Source organism: Passer domesticus, chromosome 11 (assembly GCF_036417665.1).
Source record: "Passer domesticus isolate bPasDom1 chromosome 11, bPasDom1.hap1, whole genome shotgun sequence".
Taxonomy (NCBI): domain Eukaryota; kingdom Metazoa; phylum Chordata; class Aves; order Passeriformes; family Passeridae; genus Passer; species Passer domesticus.
The window spans coordinates 10,302,801-10,322,957 of record NC_087484.1 but is presented as its reverse complement, the minus strand read 5'-3'; the positions used below and the strand labels follow the sequence as shown (position 1 = coordinate 10,322,957).

General features: G+C 43.3%; 2 long non-coding RNA genes across 2 annotated transcripts in view; both read right to left on the bottom strand.

Moving 5' to 3' along the window:
• Positions 1-20,157, bottom strand: part of LOC135278817 (uncharacterized) — a 104,999-nt gene that overhangs the window by 72,556 nt on the left and 12,286 nt on the right. The window contains exons 3-5 of the long non-coding RNA XR_010346216.1: positions 4,265-4,517; positions 1,833-1,942; positions 1,245-1,355 (exon numbers count right to left, since the gene is read on the bottom strand). This is a non-coding gene — a long non-coding RNA (uncharacterized LOC135278817). The remainder of the gene's footprint in view (positions 1-1,244; positions 1,356-1,832; positions 1,943-4,264; positions 4,518-20,157) is intronic.
• Positions 7,395-12,111, bottom strand: LOC135278824 (uncharacterized). Its single transcript, XR_010346226.1, has 3 exons — positions 11,938-12,111; positions 10,035-10,158; positions 7,395-7,545 (listed from the first exon to the last, which is right to left on the bottom strand). It is a non-coding gene; the product is annotated as an uncharacterized LOC135278824 (long non-coding RNA).

Here is a 20,157-nt window from a genome sequence, read left to right as displayed (position 1 = left end):
CAAAAACACCAAAGACAAACCTGTTCAGCCTCACCCATATTCCCATCCCAGCAGAGGAAATATCAGGAGGATTAGCTGGCAGACAATGAACACAATGAAAACCTCTTTTCCTTTTTTTTTAAAGCAGACAACACGCAGCCTCCCATAGACATGTCATGCAAGGCATCTCCTTAACACCATTGGGAGCCCATGAACTTTGTCCTCTAAAGCCCAAGATCCTGCTCTACAATATGGAACTTGAGGAGGAGAATTAAGCTTATTTTTGTTATTAACAAACAATTTCCAATCTCCTTCTTCAAAACAGCTGAACCACTCTAACCGGAACTTTCCAAACACAAAGAAAGCAAAAACAAAACCAAGACCAAAATGAGAGAGAAGAATGACCTTTGGCACAGTAGGCATAAGCTGAAGCAGTTACAGTCTGCAATCTGGGAGCTTTGCAAACACTGGCTTCTCATGGAAAAGCCTTAACCTTGTTGGTGATCCTGATATCTCTACCTGTAATGCTACGCTGTAAAGACTGACAATTTGCTGAATGGCCTGCACCACAGAGGAGAATTACATTCTCCTGCTGCATAAAGGAAACATCCCAGGCCTGAGTTTAGCTGTTGACTTAACTGCAGATGCAAGGCTTGACTCAAATGAGAGCAATTCTGCCCTGGACAAGGAATTGCAGCTTGTGTACTGCACCATCACATCACCTCATTTCACACTGCACAGAGAAAGTCACTCTAAAGATTAGAGTAGGACTAACCTGGGTGCCAGCCAAGCTTCCTCAGCAGGAGACAACTTTTTTCAGAATTAAACAAATAAACAAAAAAACCAAATCAACCAACCAAGCAAGCAAAAAAAGTCACTAAAAAAAGTGTGCCTGCCACTCTAGAATTGATGTCCTTTTAGCTCATTTACTGACCAAGCATCGTATTAAGAGCCATAACTCAATTAGTACTTCAGAGCTTTTACTTGGCCTCTACACCTAGTCTTTCAAACTTCCTTGAATTTCTTGCATATCCAAACTTTCCCTCTGAGTTGTACTCATACTCCAAAGGAAAATAAAACCAAAAATTGAAAAAAACCACTACACACCACCTACAAAAGCTCTTATATTGCCCAGAAAACAAAGGCTGTCTGCTTTGGGCTCTTGCTGTTTGGTAACTACAGACAGCAGCTGTTTTTCCTTTTCCTCCTTCTGTCCACACCCAGACAGCTACAAAATACAGAGTGCAAATAAAGACAAGTAGTACCTGGATATCCAGCAGAGAACAACTCAAAATGTATCTTTTCTATGGCTTAAGGCTGATGTACAGAACAACCCCTTGACATCCATTCTGGGAGCTTTTTCAAGACCAAGGATGCTGGAGGAGGAAAATAAACAGAAAATCAGAACAGTGCAGAACTCATTTCATATTTTCCTGATTTAGGGACTAAACAGCTCTGTCCATGAGACATTTTCCTTCAGGTTTCATCAACACCACTAGTTCAACTCCCCTTGGTGAGCTCTCTGGCTTGAGACTTCATTCCTAGCTTTCTGCTGTCTGAGCAGGCTACCAGACACCACCTCCACTATTAACCTGCTCTTACCTCAATTCATCAGGTTTACATTGTTTTTTCTTCTGTTCTCCTCTCCACCAGGGCCAGGTGAGTAAGTGGCTGTGGGGTATTTGACTACCAGGTGAGGCTAAATCACAACACCCTCACAAACACAGGCTTTCCTAGGGCAAGCTATCTGATTGTGCTCCATCTCCAGAGCACCCTACACCTCTGCTCAGAAAGTCACAGGCCATCCAATCCAAAAGCATGGAGCTCATCTCTCCTAAGTGGGCTGAGCATACCTGGGGGTGGCAGAGGACATTCCTCCTGGGACAGCCTCTGGCAATGCTCCAAGAAAACATGCTCCAAGATGGATGTTGAATTTTGCTGCACTGAGGACACATCACAAGCTCTAGACATAAAATCAGCTAGTTGGAAATTCAATGGACATCTAAGAGTTAATCTGCACTTATTTGATTGTCAAGCACCTGAGATATGACGACAACACATTGGCACACTGTAATTGCAACATATTATTAAGTACCCTCAGTCCCCAAAGGCTAAGACACTTTTGAAAAAATAATAAAGCTAATGCACATAATAGCCTGTGTCTTGTTATTTAAGAAACCTCTTCCCGGCATTGGACGTCGACAGAACGTGTAAATGCACTTTCTCCAATAACTATGCACAAGGAGCAGTTTGATGGAGTGCCAGAAAGCACAATGACTGTTCTACCTTAGCAGTGTACTGAAGATGACATGTTCCCTTTAGAACTAATTGCTTTATTCAAAGAAAAAAAAAAGCCATTTACTAAATCCTAGCCTGGTCTCTCCCCTTGATGAGCAATTTTAGACTGCACATCGGAGCTTTTGTTTGTTGCTAAAAGACAGGGAGAAAAAGCATGTTTTGTTAAGTAATTTTAATTTTTATTTTTAATGGAAAATAGTTCAGAAGGGTATTTTTCATTATAGTACATGAACATTTACATTATATATTCTGCTGGGCCTTCCCTTATGTGACTCAAGGCTGACAAGTTCAGGCTATCAAACACAACCCTTTGCATCTAATAAATGACCCTACACCAAGATAGTTATAACTATTGACACAGACCAAGCTATACCTTTGAAAGTCAGAAAATACTCTTTACTTTATTATCCTTGTTCTTCATTCTCACATACATAATAGGAAAGCACTTCAAGAACTGCTTCCAAAATTCACTGCATTCTTACTGTCAAACTGCTTCCCATCTCCCTATATTAATAAAAAAATAAATCAGGAATTCCTCCTCTTGTGCCTTGAAGAGACAAACAGCTGTAATGACTTAATAGACAAATCAATGCTATTTCCAACAGAACTGTTTCATTTTTTTTCTCCCTACTTCGAAAAATTAGAATAATTTCACACGGAGCCCTAGGGAACAAGCTCATGAAAATTCACAGAGCAGACAGCATGAGGAAAAGTGTTTGGTTATATATTTCAGGAGGCAGGAAATGGGCCTATCTGCTGCTCTGTGAGCAGTGAGAATAATTATGTATGCATTTGCTGCATCCCATAATCATCATCACCACAAAGATGACATTTCATAGCTGAGTTGAGAATGTGTGTTTCCCAAAATTATTTTTTGTTTGGAAGGAGAAATTGTTCCAAATAATGTCTATGGAGGATAGATATAGCAAAGCATAGATTTGAGAGTCAGACACTGTAGAGTCAAAACCCTATCAGCAGCTCTCCAAATAATTCTATCGATAATTCCACATCAGCAAAACAGTAACACATCTGTCTGTAGCAGAGTCCCAGGCTACTGGGAATTTGTTAGATATTATAAATTGGTACATTAACATGAACTACTCAGACTGTGTTTGCATAGGGGAGCACTTGGGGGCTTTGGTCAGGTTTGGAAGGGGACAACAATTTTCTCTTCATTGTTTGATCCTGGTAAAGCTGTCCAGGGCTCCAGTCATTGCCTCACTATAGAATGACAGGCACTAAGAACAGCAAGAAATCACAAAGAGTTGTGTTTCTCAGGTGCACTACCCCTTCCCTCAGGGAACCCAGAAGCAGAGCTCATCTCCAAGCTCAGTGGTGAAGGATGGGACAGGAGGAAGAAGGACCAACTCGAGGCACAGCAGGCTCAGCAGATATTCCTTCCCCAGGAGTATTTCCATCCACTGGGTCATGATTAGTACCAAAGATGCACCAAAGCCCTACTACCAAGGGGATTACCTGCCCAGTTGCTCAAGCTGAACTTGCTGCTGGATTTTTACAGCAAAGAGGAGCTGCTCCAGAACCAAGCAGGGTCACAGACCTACCCGTGCCTCCTCTGCACTCTGCCTTTTTTTCTGGTTCCATGTTAGACCACGATAATCATTCACAGAACCACATCTCATCATCTTTTCTTACTGTGATGGTGCTAAATGTTGCCCTGCTCCTTACTGATTCTCCAGCTGAGTGGAACAAAGATCAAGACACAGCTGGACCTGTAGCAGTTTCTCCATGAAATAAACTGGATTAATATGTAGGAAATCATGGCTGCTTCTAATCATAAGACTTTAGGTGAATCATTTCACTTGTGTCCCTTCTGGTAGTCCTGACATCTTGATGTTTTTCTTCAAGGGACTAGGACTCCAAAAAGTATTTCAAAAAGCTAATTTCTATTTTCATTTTAGTAGAAAGAAAGCGGGGCCCTGTTTATGATGTAGATTTTAAAGAGAAATGCATGTAAATAAACCCTCACCTCTGGAAGAGATGTATTGTCATATCAGGCACGAGGACCTCATTAGTGGGCGCTCTGGATTACAACAGACTTTTGCCCAATATTCCAGTGGGACTTTGGCTTTCTGATCCACACCAGCTTCTTCTCACAGCCAAGAGGTTTATACAGGCTGACTGTCCTGCTATGCAAGAGCTCAGAGCAAACCTTCCTTCATAAATGTGAGGTTTTCCTCACAGGTAAGTAGTGCCTAAATCTTAATCCTGGGAACGAGTGCCTGCAAAAGAATAATTTTCAATGCAATTTAGGTTCAAGACCTAAATTAGCCACAAGCCTGCCTTTGTCTGCTTAGCACACACAGACCAAAAATCCTTGCTTCTCTGCTATGTAAATATGCAGCAACTACTTGCAAATGCAAAGCATTCTCTCCAGGTGCCCTGTGCAGTACAGACCACACTGTGCAAAGAACTGCTACTAAATTTCCAAGCCAGGACAAACTGCTGGCTGGACAAGAAAGCAACATTTACCCAACAATATGATGTCACTTGCGCATTTGGGGGTGGAAAAGAAAAATCTTGATTTGTTCTGGCTATAGATGAGGACACAGCTTGACATTAATTGATCTTGGGTACATTCAAAGTAACAGCTTGATCCACTTCCAGAAAAATCCAATGGCAAAACTCTGATGCCAACACTGAGCATGCCAGACTTTCTTCCCAAAGACTTCACTGCTTAGAAGCAGTCAGACCCTCCCTGTCACATTTCTGGGGAAGTTCTTAGCAGCCATTAAGACCTGAGCTCCCTCAGTGGCAGGGATTGGAAGAGGGAAAATAGGCTGATGAGTAAGAAGTTCTTTGTTTAAAGATTTAGATTAGAGAAACAGATTAATTAGGATGAAACTTGCATCAGGATCCTTCAGCCAGGAATCCACTCCACAGGTTGTTCTTTCTTTCTGCCTGTATGGTCTCTACCATCACAGCATATTGGAACCTCACATGATACCCAGCCTTTGAGGCATGAGGATGTTTGCTGCCCTCTTTCAAGAGATACATCCCTGCAGAATTAGCCTAAGTGCTCCAACAATGGTGTTCTGCAGGACAATCCTTTTCTCTTGCATGTCCAGTCTCCATTTTCTGCAACATTTTTCCCTACTGTTTGCTTTGCTTTTCCCCACTGACACCTTACACTCAAGCTCAGAAAGTAAAGCTCAGCCAGTCTGCTTTACTGCCATTTACAATCAATTTCACTTCCTGGCTCTGAGGCACCTTTTGCTGGTCTTGTGACCAATGCCACACAATTCTGTTTAAATCCAGAATAATTTGCTGACGTGGAAATGAAACCATTGTTCTTTTGATGCCATTAAACCAAAGTGCTGACAATTGAAACAATCATTCCAGCAAAATGGTCAGGAGTATCCACGTTTGTCATCCAGATAAAGAGCATTCAATTCATAAAAAGCCAAAAGATGGGTTCCCAAAACACCAATATCACAAAATTGGAATCTGAGTGTGTTTTCTTAGAGCTACTTAATAGAAAGAAATGTCTTTATTTAGCACCTGTCATCTCAAGTTTCAAAAATGCTCTCTCAAAAATTAAGTTTCCTAATAAGCCTTCCTAGCCAGACATCAGGCTCCAATTTACAAGGGGTAAACTTGTTTAAGGTCACCCAGCATGGGAAAGAAGATCTGGGAAGCAGCTCCAGGAATCCAGAGGACCACACCCCTCACTAGCCACTAGACCACACAACTGTCCCCATTTCACTTGAGTCATTATTAAGCAGGATAGAAGAACACTGTGGTTTTATTTTATGTCAGCTGAACTCTTGTATTAACATTTTACTGTCCCACTGATGTTTTGCCTAGAACATTTTGTAATCCACAAATTAATATGTGAAGAACATCCAGTACGGTTTGGAGGAATAAAAAAATTATCCAAATGGCAAAGAAGTTTTGATTTCCAGCAGTTTCATAAATCAGATGTGCTGGAGAAAGAAGGTTCCTTATTTTATCACACATAACCTTTTGTAATGCCAGCAAAACTGCCGCCCTTCCCAAAACCGAGCAGAAACCCTATTGTTGCGGCAAACCCCATCTGGTCACATGGAGAACTTAAAACCTCACGGCATTCTGTTTCACACAGACAGAAAGGGAGTGCTGCTCCAAAGACATGACAAGAGCCAAAAATAATTTTGCTTTACCTATGCACAGTATCTGAAGTTTTTGTTGCCTGTTCTTATTCGCCACTTCATGTTTTCTGTGATCCTGCCGTTAGCTTCTGGGATAAGGGTTTCTCTGTCCTGCAAATTCTGCCCTATTCTCATTTTTGTTAAATTACTTTGTTAAAGGATTCTTCTAGGTGGAAGCAGATCCTCCCCTTCCAAGGACAGATACATGATGCACGCAATGCAGTGAAGTGCAAATCTAAGGCAAAACCCAATTCCAATTCAGGAAGTTTTTGAGCAAAGTAGCAGGAAACTTGCCCAGGCTTGGACTGGGCAGAAGCCCTGCTTGCCCAGAGCACAGCTGGGGAGGCCAAGGAAGACCATCACTGCTCCCAAAGCTCCAGCCCGAGCTGGAGAGTCAGCATGGAGCTAGGCAGAGCATAAACCCTAATCTGAATTATTTAAAATTAGTTAATGCAAATTAATTAGTAACCATCCCCCACCTGCCGGGTGCCAGGGGCTGCTCCTCCCCGGCACCGCCGGAGCTCTCCCGGTGCTGAAGGCTCCGGGCGGGAGCAGAGCACGGCCGTGTGCTAACTCGGAGCGAAGCTGCGGGAAAAACGGGTTACAGGGCTGAAACGAGCTTTAGTAAGTCCGGCTGACACTGATGGAAGGGGGAATGCCAGCAGGGAGCATCTGTATTGCTGGCAGGAGGTAGCTGGAGGAGAACAAGTGTGCTACATGTCAGGGTTTTGAGAAAGGTGCCTCCTTTCTACTCCCCTGCAGCCTCTGCTCAATAAAATGGTGCTCTCCCTCTACTTCTCCTTGAAAACCTGTGAACAATATAAAATTCCCCAGGATGATTTAAAGGAATGTTTAAGGGAAACAAAGCCTGGTCCCTCTGGTCATTAGAGATATTACACCACTTCACCCAAAAGCAGTTCACCTTAGCGTCCTTGGCCAGCTTCCAGCTTGGGTTATCAGAGCCTGCACACCTAAATTCAACTCTCAGCAGTAATCAGAGAGGCTGTCCTGCTTCATCTCTCACAAGTAAACACTGTTCTGGATCACAATTCCAGCCAGAAGTGAATGTGACTGGACATGTGCCTGGACATCCAGCACTTTGAATGTGCTTCAGGCACATCTAGAATGGAAGAAGTTAAAATACAGATCAGAAGATCAAGAGGAGGTAGTTTTATCCAGTGTTTGGTAGGCATGAGCACAACACAGCTGTCATGGCCTTATCCAGAAAACAGAGACAGTTTGTGGGTCTCCGCTTTAACTCACCTGGAACGACAAAACCAAACTTTGATGTCCCAGACTGAGGCAGCAACTTCCTTAGCAGACACAAAATAGATTTTATTTTCTCTGTCAGCATAATTTCTTGATCACTTATGACCACCCACAGACTGATGTAGAAGTGATTCCCATGAGTCCAGCTCTCATGCTGGGCCCTGGCTGGTATTTTTCCCAGTGCTGGGCTGCTGCAAGTTTGGATTCTGCCAGACCATGTGTTACTCCAGAAACAGTATTGTTAAGTGCACTAGCCAGTGGGCTAATGCTGGGTTTGTACTGCACAGGGTCAAACATCAGATTACCAGGTATTTATGTTGCTTTTTACCGAGGAGAGCAAAAATATATGGAAACAAGTTTTACCACTCTTGGGCCCATAACAGGATAACCACAGTGGAATCAGGAGAGTGTAACCTAGTGTTATATGGGATTGCATCTGTAATCACTTCTCCAAATAGGAAATTACATAATATAAACTATTTTAATAGGACAAGCACACTGCAGGCATACCCATTGCACCCATCAAAATTACACTCAGGGAAAATACAAAATATGACCTGCCCCATCTCTGATTATTATGAGGTCTCAGAACATATACAGCTGCCCAAATTACTATGTATATTACTATCGTGCTTGGAGGCTGCATTGGAGACCTTAGCTGCCCTATAATTATACCTGCCTAATACAATCAAAGCTGTTCTGCCAGTGAAAGTTCAGGGGCTACTCCCCACCAAGTAACAAGCTATGACTGAATGTGGCAGGAGGGACACAGCTAATTCCTTCCTGCAGGGGCTTACAGCCTGGGCAGGCAAGGCAGACAGAGACAGATAGGCAGAACAAGGTGAAGGAGGAGGAACATTTTAAAGCAATGTGGTGTAAGTGATGGTGATGTCACAAGACTCTGGGGACAAGAGATAAAGACCTACAAGGACATGCCCCAGAGGACTCAGCCTCAGGAGAGGATCAGCACTGTGGAGAGCATTACTGTTGGGTGTTACTGCAATCCATCGAGGTGACAGAGGGAATCTGGCACCGAGGTAAAACCCAGTAAGTGCCAGGGAAACCTGTGCCAATGACTTTGTAAGGACACAACACATTACCTAGATGAGAAACGGCTGCTTTGCTTAAGACACCAGCAAAGGGCAGCCAGCACTGGCAACACACATTAAAAGAGAGTGCACAAATACTTAATAATGGGATGCAGCCTCTCGATGCAGCCTCTCAGCTCCTCTGCTAATGTCTAGGTGCACAGTCCTTCCAAACATGCAGCTGGGTGCAAAGGAAGCTCCAGCAGAAGTTACGGATTTCTGCAGGCTGATGACACAGTTGAAACAGATGAGCTCAAGCTACTGCTTGCAGAACAGCAGCGTCCAAAGGTTTGGCCCTGAACGCAAATTCACTGCACTACATTCTGCAAATAGTCAGCAATGTCAGACTCTGTTCAAAAAAGCTTCAGATTCAAGTAAATAAAATAAAGACAAGGCCATAGACGTGTTTCATAGCTTGCCTGTGGTCATGTGTCATTGACTGCCTACCCAAAAAACACAGCTAAAATCTCCTGAGCTCCAGCCTAAAATCTAATGCAAACAACTCAACTTCTCTTTAGGCAATACTTCCTTCTCTTGAGCAAATCAAGCCACAGAGAAGACACTTCAAACTAGAATGCAGCCTTTGCACTGAAAACAAACAGTGCACCAGCAACAATGTTGCTTCATCTACTATCAACTGACAGCTAATTTGCTATTTTTTCCAAGTATCTATTTACTAGTCAAACCTCCAAAAGACTGAAAACAATAGCACCTCCTTCTGCACACCAACAAGTTCCTTCCCCATGGGACAAGATCTGTTTTCCACACGGTGATGAAAAGCTGTGTCTGTAAAAGCTCAAAAATGCAATTCTTCTTGCTCTTGTCAGTGGCAATCAGTTAGGTCAGTGCAGCATGAGCTTCCACTAAATGTGTAAAGGTGTTCAATTAATCTTTGCTTGCTGAGAACTCAGGGAATTTAAGTAAGGTCAAAGAGTTAAAAGAGATCAGGAGACTCCACACTCCCACTAACACAGTATTTCCTGAAGAGCTGACACAGACATATAAGTTACTCCACTGCCAAAAGCAGGGTGTTGGTTTTTTTTTTTTTTTTTTTTTTTTTTTTGCAACCAACATCCTAAGCACATATACATTTACTTGGAAAAACAATAAAACATCTGGACAAGCTACATCTGCTTGCTGTCCCCCCCATTATAGAGGCAAGTTCTCATTCTGCAGGAAAAGGCTCCAGCTCTTTTTTGGTTTACAGACTGTTTGTTCTGTAATTATCACAAGGTTACCCAGACATGCTTACCTGCTTCCTCAGGTGGAGACTGGACAGCTATGCACTGACTGCTCCAGTCCTGGGGACATCACCAGCCACAAATGCCTCCTTTTTATCTGCTGGGTGTGGGGTAGAGCTCTTGAGGAGCTGGGCACTGTTCTCACACACAAGAAAGCAACGGATGAAACAAAAGCAATAGGAAGGGTGAAGAAAATAATGCTGAAAATAGGGGAAGTCACATAAAGAACTCTAATCCCACAAAAACAGCCATGTGGGCCCAGATATCCCACAGATGCCACACAATTGAACTCTGTCCAGGCACATTAAGAGACCAGAGGCCTTAAAATTTTGCTCCTTCATCCAGCCTCTGCTCCTCAAGGAAGCTTACCACTGTAACCCTTATCCCTCTGTACAACGGAAAGACCATGGAGCTAAGGAAATTAAAAAAGCGGGATAGAAACCAGGCAATCAGTGGCAGGATGAGAAATGGGAAACAGTAGGTCCCAGTTTGGGAAAATTCTACAGAAGACATGGATTGTGCCCAGACACAGGCAGGTGACAGAAAAGCAGCCTCAGTCAGAGAGACTCCAAACCCAGGTGCACACCCATGAATCAAGAAGTTCTCAGGCACAGCTGCACTGAAGGCACTTCAGCAATTCTGAGGATGTGCTCAAAGTCCAAAGCTAGTAGCTCTCCCCTCAGTACTAGAGACAACATTTGGGACTAGTGATGAAGATACCACCTTTTATGGTCTCCATCACACTGAAGGAGGCAGCACTGGAACAGCCCAGCCCGGCAGACCTGTCAACTATCCCAGGCAGGGCTGGTAATGGTGCACACAGGGATCTGCAGTCCCCACCCAGGTCAAACCCCTGTGCCTAAGAGCTCAGCAGAACAGCACTCAGCCCAACTTAAATCACCAAGAGGTAGCTAAAAGGATCTTGACAGTTTTCCATCAGACAAACCTCCATTATTGCTGCTTGGATTGCCTCCATTATTTTCAAATGCAGAACAGATTAGAAGGTCTATCTATATATTATGAGAACTTTTTTTCTGCTGGTGCTGGAAACCATTTCAGTATTTAGAATAAGTAGCAGCCTCAAAACCCAGCTTTTCTGATCATCTTACAATTGCATCCTTGTAAACAAGGAGACAGATGTTGCTCTGATCATCAGCAATGAGAAAACAGCTTCTCAATGGCACATGGAACACAAAGTTGTGCCTGTGTCACCCCCACAGCTGCACACGTAGCAGGGAATTCCCAGCATTCCCCTACCAGGGGGGGCAAGCCAGGGCAAGGAAGAAGAGTGGCAGGAGTGTAATTTTGCCAGCAGTGTTAAAGCAGAGCAGCCTCCAGGCAGCTGGGTGTTGAGCTAGGATGAAGAAGCAAGGAGTCAGGATTACAGTGAATCCTTGCTCCAAGGAGTCAGGATTACAGTGAATCCTTGCTCCAACTTCTATTTCCTCTCTCCTCAAATGAGCAGGGAAGCTGGGTGGAAGACAGGACTGTCCTATTCCTGGGAACAAAACCAGGAATACTTCTGGGGAGCTAAGTCACTCTATGGAGTGACAGCAAGAACTGTTAATCTTCCAAAATACCATACAGGGCATGTTTATAACACTGATTGCTTCAAACAGCATCTCCCCCTTCTCTTGGTCTAAAAAATTATCCTGCAGACAGGGAGGATGGAGAAGACGGTAAGCAAAATGGTCCTGGGAAAACAGCCCACTGAAAATATTTACAAGGAAAAACATGCATAACTTTGGAGGCAGCCAGTATGGCTGGCAGACCAAGCAGAATGAATTCTTGCCTTCAAGGTGACTGCTAGGATTTATAAGCCCTTTGTCAGGAAATGTCAGCATCCATAGCCTATGGATTCACACGGTTTCCCTTTTACAAACAGAGAGAACCATGATCACCACCCCCATATACCTGCCTGCTCTCCTGGATAGCTGCATCTCTGGCAACCCTAGCCAGGCACTGTTCCTCCACATGCCAGTGCACAGCCTGGTAAGAAACAAGGATGGCTTTATTCAGGAAAAAAGTGCAAAAATGAAACACCATTTTAGGAAGACACAGCAATAATTCATCTGCTTAAATGATCAACAAAATACTTTCCCATGTCACCTTGGCAGGCGCCCGACAGCAGCGTTCCATGACCAAGAGTGGTCCAATGGGCAAACATCCCTTTTCCACATTACCTCCCTCTCCCATCCACCAAACCCTGCTCATGGTTTGGCATCAGTGGGTAGCAGTGACCTAGCACAGCAAGGTCACCCAGGGAACAGCTCTGTAGGGCATCTTACAAAGTACTTCTTGATTTGTGGTGAGAATTCACCACTGAGCCCAACTACATGCCACAGTGTTGGGAAGGGACTCACTGGAATTAACTCTGCCCATCCCTCTGGCATCTCACCCAAATTTTCTGTTCAGAGAGCTGTTTCTGCTTCAGCATTTGTTGAAGATTTCCATTAAATGCAAGTCTTCAAAGGGAAAGTCATTATTACACAAGAGTGGAGCAAAGACCTTGCTGGAGGGAATCCATCTCCCACTAGAAAGTAAAAGCCACTTCCCTGTCTGTAATTCAGCTCCCATCACCCAAACATTTTTAAGTCTGTGCCATATTACAGTGACTCCCAAGGCATCACTACAAGATTTGTGAGCACCCTATCTGTATTTCCTTATCTTCCAGAGCTTCTCTTGTATATATCATTGTATTTTAAAAACTTATGTGGAAGAAGCAGTTCTGCGCTCAAACTTTTTGCTGTTCAACAACACCTGAGCAGAAACCTCATCACCTCACTATCTTCTTCTGGGCCATCAGACTGAAGGTCACTATGTGGCTATGTCATCTTATGAAGGGTGAAAGGCTGAATAAGAGTTTACTCACTGACCTTCATACCACCATTTTTAACGCCCTACATTTTGCAAAATATGTCCCAAATGGGAAAATCTCATTCATTATCTGGAAAGCAAACATTTCTCATCTGCATCCTACAGCCAGAGAAATTGAGTCATCAGCTGCTTAAGTAACTTCCACTTCTCCAGAAGAAAAACCAGCATTTAGATAACCCTCCTCTCAAAGCCACTCAAACAAAGTTGACACAGACTCGTCCCTGTTATCTGTAAGTCTCCAAGAAGGAAAAGCACTTCTTCTACACCATCTGTGCAATATCAACATTAAAGATGCCTCTGTCCATGGATGCTCCTTGAGGTACTGCAGAGAAGTAATGTCTTGCACATGCTAAGGCTACAGTTCAAGCATGAGGTTGATTTCAAGAGTGACCTTAGACCTGTTTAACAAGAAAGCTGCAGTCTCTGAGCCTGCTTTGAGAGGAGGGGCTGGTGTGGGGCCATTCCCACATTATTTGTTCTGCTCTAGGCAGACTAAATCCTTAAAGACAAGGAGAAAAGCAGCCGAGTCTCTCACCCCAGGCATAGCCAGAGGGCTCCTACATGAGAAGCCCTGCTCTCCAGCTACCTGCTGCAGCACTGTCAGTAGGTTCACGCAGGGCCTCAGGATACCCTGGGCTGCTGAAACACAGGTCCAGACCCTCATTGCCCTCCACAAAACCTAGAACCAGCAGCAAACCTCCTCCTCTCCCCCATTCCAAGCCTACTCCATGAGTTTGGGGGGGGTTTGGATGTTTTGCTTTTTATAGCTCACCTCACTTCACACCTGTGTCTTTAGCCTGGGTTGGGAGGGCTGGGACTAAGTTGGCGAAAGTTGAAGTTCAGAAAAGAACATACCCAAGGAACAGGCCTTCCTTCTCTCACCAAACAAACCAAGCTTAAGGCAATTCCCACCTTTCAGGCATCACACCCAAAGGACAACACAAATAGAAACAGCTTTACAAGCAACAGCAAACAGGATTGAAAGCAGTGTAACTTGGCTTTCCTCAGCAGAAGCTTTAACCTCCCCTGAGGTCAGATCCCACACAAACATGGGCTTTATTATCAAGGAACAGAAAGAGCCATTGAAGAGGCACCAACACCTGACAAAAAGGTCTCATAGCCCAAACCACACACTTGGTTCTGTGTATCCACTTGTCCCTAGCTCTCTACCCAGTCCCAACATTCCTATACAACTTAAAGTGCCACCAGCCTCCCGCCAGGCAGCTACTCCTTCGATGTTACAGGTGCTCTTTGTTTCAGCAAATAAACAGTGAGTTATTTACTATGTTGATTCATTAATTTCTCACTGATAGTTTTGGAAATAGCAGACTTCATTTGGCTTCCAGCAAGTCCCACAAGAAACAAACCATGATACAAAGAAGGATCTTTGTAGTTACCTACATAAATTTAGAATTTTGCTCATGAGCTATTGATACAATGGCTATAGGGTATCATACAGCATTAGTGCCTAGCTACAGAATCATTTGTTACCAGAATTGTATTCTAAGCCATGGCTCAAGATCTCCCCAAATCCTATAATGGGTAAGTTAACATCCAAGTAAGGCTTCCAGCTGGGAGAAATTTAATGGTACTGTTTTACAAAGCACACCTCGTTAATAATAAGCAGTGCATTGGACAGACAAAAAATACCTACCTTGCATATACTGAACTAACAAGGTCACACATTCAGATGTTAATATTGGTATGGCATCATGCTGAGCTAGAAAACTTCCTGGAGCAGCTTCTATCTCTGCATTACACAGATTTGTAAGAAAGACAGCCAAAAGTTGAAGGACAGTACAGACTGATTAGAAACAAGCAATCCTCTAATGAAGCTGGGAGAAGCTAGGATAAAAACAAGATAGCCAAACCAGACACTCAAGAGTACAGAATCTACAAACCTAGAGAGCAAGAGAAAAGGTGATCTGGTGGGTTCTATGGCTTTGCCTTTCCCAAATAGGAGTACAAGAATAAACTTGGTTAGGTAACTTTTCCGCATTTAAGAGTTCCTTCAGATCCATTGACATTTTATTCCCAGCCCTATGCAAAAGAAACCCCAATACCAGCCTGAATTCTGACCTCTAATTGTACATGACCGATCCAGGAGTATTTGGAACATTACAACAATCTTTTTTGACATATGCATCAAGACTTCTGCTTAAACATCTTCAGAGTTTGACTATGTTTAGGTACACTCTCAGAAGTCACAGCAAGCCTACAGGCCTGCTTCTCAGCTGCTCTCTGGAAAGACAAGAGCATGGTAAATAGCCTTTCTTGGTTAGCCATGACAATAATCAATCCTGTGTTCAGAGTGGAGCATTCTACATTAGAATAATAAGGAACAAAGCAGAACAAACAAACAAAAATTTAAGCTGTTCTCTGAAAAGCATTAAAAACAAAGCCAGGTCATACCAGACTGCATATAACTTGGAAAAAACACTCTTAGAGCAGGGCTCTGGGTAAGTTCCTGAAGAGATGTCTCCATAGGTAATGCAAAAGAACAGGCATTGCTACCTCCTAGACCAAAGGAGAGTTTGAAATCTGCATTAGACCAACATGCAAGCAGAAACACCATTCTTATTTCACTGCTGTCTATTGTACAGGTGAGTGGTAGAAATGACCCCCATACAGCTATTACAGATATCATGCTGCTTTCTAAAAGCAGAACAGCAGGGAATTAGCTGAGATATCAGCACTTGGTCAGAGTGCCTGAGACTGATCGATGGTCCACAGTTTTGCAATAAACTTTAACTACTAACTTTCAAACACAGGAATGAATGTGCCCCTATTTTGCTTCAGCATCACTGCTGCTAAATTGAATACACAGCATATCTGACAGCAGGAGTAGGATTAGATCCTACACCCCTTCAGACCCTCCAGTCAGAGCACCTCAGCACCTCCTGCTCAAAAAAAAAAAAGGCAGCAATACAAGGACACAATAAAACAGTGATGAAATAGGAAACTGAACCCAGTTCAGATGCCCCAAATGAATGGAACTTCTTGTCTCCAAACCATACAGGACCCTACATTTTCCAGCACTTTGTCCAATTCACTTCTAAGTATCTCCCAGAGGGAAAAATATTTCATGGTCTAATAAGCATCAGTGTTGGGAAAACCAGCTGACATTTCCCTCTGGGGTTAATGTGGGCTAAACATCATGAGAATTACATTTTGGCTAATTCTGCTTCCTCTTACATGATTTCAAAGCACCCATTTCAGCTGAGGTCTCAGGGCTCAATACCTTTGTTATCTTTGCCTGGTTTATTCTCTGTGATACCTGCAAACACAATCCAAGATCTGCTGAAGTCAATAGAGAAGGTAGCTTAGCTTAAGAGATTTTTCTCTATTGTAAATCCTTAGGTTTGCAATGCTAAAGGTGGCTAAGTTTCCCTTGATTCAAAAAGCTTGAATTATGCATTAGACAGATATTAGAAAGCACCCTAAGCAAATATTGGTCACTTCTGGTAACTGAGCATGAGGTACGTTATTTTTAACATGTTTGGCTAACCTCACCTTAAAAATTTCTAGTGACAAGAACCCTATGACATTCCCAAATATTTCAAACTACTGCATCAGTGTCTACCACTGGGAAGGTTTCTGAAGCACCCAACCTGATTCTTCCTTGTTACAATTTAAGTGCATTATTTACCAACCTATCTCCATTGCTATGGAGAACAGTGTCCTTCTCCCTCTCTGCATGGGTTTTTCTACATTTTTTGAAAATTCTTTTTGTACTTTGTTTTAATTACAGTTAAGTTAGCTTTTCCCCCCCTCCTTGTTCTGAGGTTATGTTTTTAAGATCTACAATTGTTCTCCCTGTTCTCCTTTGGCATCTCCCCATTGTCCACATCTTCCCTGAAATGTGCTCAGCAAATTGTACACAATGCTCCAGCTGTTTCCCCAGGACTCTGTAGAGTAAAAGAATTACAGATGACTCTCCTGACACTGCATGAGTAACAAGCTCATGGTTCTTCAGAAATTTAAGATTTGTGCATTCTCCTGCTGCTACACAGCAACTCAAGATATTCTCTGTTCTTCAAGATGTGGAACAAGCTGGCAAAGTTCTTCAGAACTACAAGTACGGGATGGTAAAAAGAATGCAAATTTAAAATAGGGTTTCATTAGAACTTATTACCCTTAGTTTAAAGGGAAAAAATTTAAAAACCCCAAACCCTCTGCAGACTTTTATTAACTTATCTGTACTGTCAGTGCCAGATCTGTTTTGAAGTACACAAGCCTGACAATACCCTTGGAAGAGAAAAAGAAATGAGCTATTCTCTGGAGGCATTATTATGAATAGCATGTGTTCCTGGCCTGTTTCCTCTGGGCCTATTTTGTGAATCAGTCCCCAGAAAAAAAAAAAAAAAAAAAAAGAAAAAAAAAAAGAAAAAATAATCAGTCCCACCATAAGGTCACCGTGAACTCAGCTTTTTACTTCAGCAGGACTAGCCTAAAAGTTCTGGGCTACTACTGGGCTTGATCCTGAAATGAAATGGTGCTACTGAAACAGAAATAAGCTGTCTTCCATGCTCCAGAGTCAACACCATGGGTGTTTGTGCTGGGCATGTTGACAGAGGAGCCATCTCTCAGGAGGGAAGCACCTAACCCAGAGTGATCACAGAGAACAGGCAGCTTTGTGATCTTTCCATTCCAGGCTGGAAGTATTAGCCCCAGAGCACCCCCAACACTGACAGGGTGCCACACAGGACCTGCATCCCTTTGCAGCACAAATGGTTCAGCTGCTGGCTAGTGCAAAAGTGCACAAAACCATTGCTGTGCAGTTCACAACAGGGAAAGTCAAAACAGGTAAACAATCCAAAGTGGGTTAAAATGCAGAGGCCAGGACATAAGGTAAAACTAAAAGAAAGATGATTATTTGGAAGTCCCCCAAAGTATGTATTCCACTGCTTTGGTCCTGCAAGCACATGAAGACAAGCTGTTCCCTCCCAGGTTGTCATGCTCTCTTTATAGGCTTCACTGGCCTTTGAGGAGGCTCATAACAGATTTTTGAAGAGGATAGGCTTGTACTGGACTATTATTAGTCAATGGAAGGAGAAGATAAAAGGAAATTAATTTATTTTTTGAATTCAGTGCCCGGAATTATGATCTAGAGTCATCTAATTGTACTTGGATCTAGAGAATTAGTTCCATCCACTCTAACAAATGGAACCAATTGCAAAATTTGGATGTGGGTCAGTATTTAGAATCCAAGCCAAAGGTTGACAGCAGGCTTTGTTACAACTCCTAGTATTTAAGGAGTAAGGGAAGAAAGAAATTAGAAAAGAGACACTATTTGGCACAAATTTGGCTCTGAAATGCTGAAGCTATGGTTATCAGGATACCTGCTGCTCACCATAAACACAACATGAGGAAAGAAAAAGTGTTACCAGCCAACCTTCTAAACATGATTAATAATAGAATGTACTAGGAGGAGCATTAAAACACAATTCTTGGTCTGGGTGAACGTCTTTCAGTATTCTGATTGGATTTATTGCCTTTACAAATAAGCAGGGAGAGCCTAATAGAAGGCCTAAAGACCTTTGGGCAAATAAATGAACACCAGCAATGCTTTGATGCCATTTAATCTACTGCTGCATCCCAAAGGCTCTCTCCACCCCACTCACTACCTCAAACCCATTATTTTCATCTCCCAGTCTCACGGGGGCTGGAACAGCCACATAATTGTGCTGTGCTTCCAAATACTGCAAGTTGTAAAGTTGGGTTATTCCGCTTCCTAAAATACACACACAGGTTCTGGAGACTCCAGGTGAGCTAACACATTTCAACAAAGCCCATTTTATGCTTCTGTTTCAAACTGTTTTCCAAGCTCACACCTAGTGGGCAGGAGAAGCAAAGGTGGCCGGCGCTGGTGAGCACCATGTGCTGACTCAGTTTCCGCTCGTAAAACAGGCTGGGAGCTGCAGGACAAGCAGAGCCTTTGTGAGGGGAGGCACAGAGGTGCCACGAGCCTCAGGCATGGCAGCAGGAGCCAGGAACACCAGAGTGGGGACAGGGATGGGCAGCCACCCCCCCTCACTTCTTGTGGCCCCCTGTCTTGAGCGAGGGGTATCCTCCTCACCAAGAAGGCTTGGTGATGTCTGCATAGTATTCAAAGATCCTTGGAACCAAAATCTTTTAGAAGCACAGACTAAAGCTGGAATTTTGAGCCAGCCAGTTCAAACAGTAAACAGGACACTCACTTTTGACAGGGAAGGGGTAATTGGTCCTTGGCACTGCTGAGACTCTCACTCTGGACAGAAGAGCTTTCTGCACACCACAGTTCAGCTCAAACACCAGATACAGGCTGTCTACGGGAACAACTGGCTGCAGATCTCTGTTCTGTGCATATTAGCTAGTGCCATCCTCCTGAACCAGCTCTTTCTAGGCAGAACTATTTTAAAACTGACCTTAAAATCTCTTCTACAGAGCCAGCAGCAGTAGAAATCCTTGGTTAGACTAGAGGCTGCTTGCTTCCACCACTCACCAGCATTTCCAAGCCTTTGCAGAAGTAAATTGGCTGAAGAACCGGAAAAGATGAAGGTTTCAAGAGACATTCTGACACAGGACTTTAGCACTGCTTTCTGTGCAGCTCAGGCAGCAAACGTTGACAACATTAGGAGACTGCCAGCTCTGTTTCACCAGCCCTGCTTGATACAGGGAAAGAGTGGGGGAAAACCACAGGAATATTTCAGCTTGTTAAATAAGACAGCTTCATCTCCCAAACACTGGGTACAAAGGAAGGTTTGCCTCAAGTGGCTGAAGAGGCATTTATAGCCAGAGGAAGGGAGCTATGAGCAGGATTTAAATGCCAGCCCTACATAGAAAACTTCTGGTTTCTCTGAACAGGCCTACAGAAAAAAAAAAAATCAAGTCCTCCAAATTCTAAAAGAACCCTCACTTCTAAGCTTTGACAATTTGAGCATCTTAATCCAGGATCACTTCCCCCCAGTGGGCTCCCACCCCAGTTCTGAGGCTGGGGGTTGAGACCTGGGGAAGAAGTAATTTGTCCTTGCTGCTTGTGTTTTGGAGGACTGTGAGCCCTGCAACATGGGTTGAGCCAGGACAAATCCAAAGTGAATTTGTCTCGAGTGGCAATAGTGATGCCATAACAGGCTGGTGAGAGTTAAAATCAATTCCTGTATCTACAGGACTACAGGAAGAAGATTAACACCCCAAGCTCTCTCAGCTGGCACTGTTCTGAAATGTTTTTGTTTTTTGAGTTTGATTCTCACTCTTGTTTTTGGTGGTTTTAATTCT